The sequence below is a fragment of the Palaemon carinicauda genome, chromosome 28 (genome assembly GCF_036898095.1).
Source record: "Palaemon carinicauda isolate YSFRI2023 chromosome 28, ASM3689809v2, whole genome shotgun sequence".
NCBI classification, from domain to species: Eukaryota; Metazoa; Arthropoda; class Malacostraca; order Decapoda; family Palaemonidae; genus Palaemon; species Palaemon carinicauda.
The window spans coordinates 25,944,630-25,946,547 of record NC_090752.1 but is presented as its reverse complement, the minus strand read 5'-3'; positions in this window follow the sequence as shown (position 1 = coordinate 25,946,547).

Genomic DNA, 1,918 nt, shown 5'->3' with positions numbered 1-1,918 from the left:
GAAATTGATTCTTTTTTAAAGCTTTGACATGATTATTATGCAATTTTAATGGCAACAGTGTATAAACTTGAATGCAATTTGTCAGTAGTATATATTTTCATAGGTACCCTCATCCACGGCAGCTGTTCTGAAATTATCATGTATGTCATCATATCTTTGGTTCTAATTATCATAAAATCCTAATCTTTTTAGGTCAAGGAGTTTATTAGTAAACCCACCACTGACCAGTTTTATGGCATCTTGGGTTTGAGTTGTAAAACTTCAGGCACAAATTTGATGCCCATCTTCATCACTTTCATAGTATTGTGAGAAAGCATCATTTTACTCATCCTCATCCTCATCCTCATCATCATCATCATTATTATTGGTGTCTCGTGGCTGGTCCTGGATGTTGATCAATTCCTTAGGTAGAGTGCTACCATCGAACCACAACGGTTCCAGCTTCCCATCAGCAAGTATCGAAACATGACTCTAATTGACAACAGGAATATCAGGCTTCGGAACATGAGATCGCTTTTATATAGCCACCTAGTTATTAACATGCCTTATATGTTACTCCAGGCTTCTGCAATATTGTGGTATCCTGCACATGACCATTATTATTAGTAGTAGTATCACCTCCTCCAAGGAGGTTATGCAATCGAGTCTTTTTATTCATTTTTCTCTGTGTTGTTTTAAACAGGATTGCGTAAAAACTACCAGACAGATTTTGGTGATGATCCGGATCCGGATCCAGATTCTAGATCCGGATTTGCCTTTTTCGCCATTTTAATGATAATGTCAAAACTAATCGATGGATTTTGTAGAAATTTTCACCACAGATAGATCTTAGGTAATGGACGACCCTATCAAATTTAGGAGATGATGCGTATCCGGATCCGGATCTGATTTTTCGCCATTTTGAAGATAACTTTAAAACAAATTGATGGATTTAGGTAAAATTTCCATCACAGACAAATCTTAGGTAATGGCTGACTCCATTAACTCAAAAATCTCTCATTGCTATTATTATTATTATTATTATTATTATTATTATTATTATTATTATTATTATTATTATTTTAGTTATTATTATCATTTTATTATTATTATTTTATTTTTATATTATTATTATTATTATTATTATTATTATTGTTATTATTATTATTATTATTATCATTATTATTATTATTATTTTTATTATTATTATTATTATTATTATTATTATTATTATTAGTTTAAGCTACAACCCTAGTTATAAAAGTCTGTTGCTATAATTCCAAGTGCTCCGATAGGGGAAAATAGCCAAGTGAGGAAAAGGAAACAAGAAAATATATAAACTACAAGAGTAGAAATGAACAATCCACATAAAATATTTTGAAAGCAGTAACAACATTGAATTAGATCTTTCATGTATAAACCATAAAAAAAACTTCAAACAAACTAGAGGAAGAGAGATTAAATAGAATAGCGTGCCCCGAGTATACCTTAAAGTAAGAGATTCATAACCCGAGACAGTGAAAGACCATGGTACAGAGGCTATGGCACTACCCAATACGATGGTTTTCTATTGTTTCTTTCCCTTAGAAGAGCTGCTTATCATAGTTAAAAGGCCTCTTTTACCCTTACAAAGAGTAGAATAGACACTGAACAATAATATTCCTGTAATTAACCTATTGAGCGATGAAGAAGTTTCCATGGTTTGTTGAGTTCTGGGCAACTGTAGTCATTCAGTTGCTGGTAGTAAAGCTCACCAACATGTTCGATGCTTAGTCTCCCATAGAGAGCACAGGTGGAAGTATCCAGTTCATCAAAGCCAAATCCGATGGCACTTTCCAGGTGTCACCTGATCTGGAAAGGGATATTTCAAATTTTACCATCTTCTGATGGAGTTTTGAATCACTCTCTGTGAATGCATCTAGTAACAACAATGCTTCTT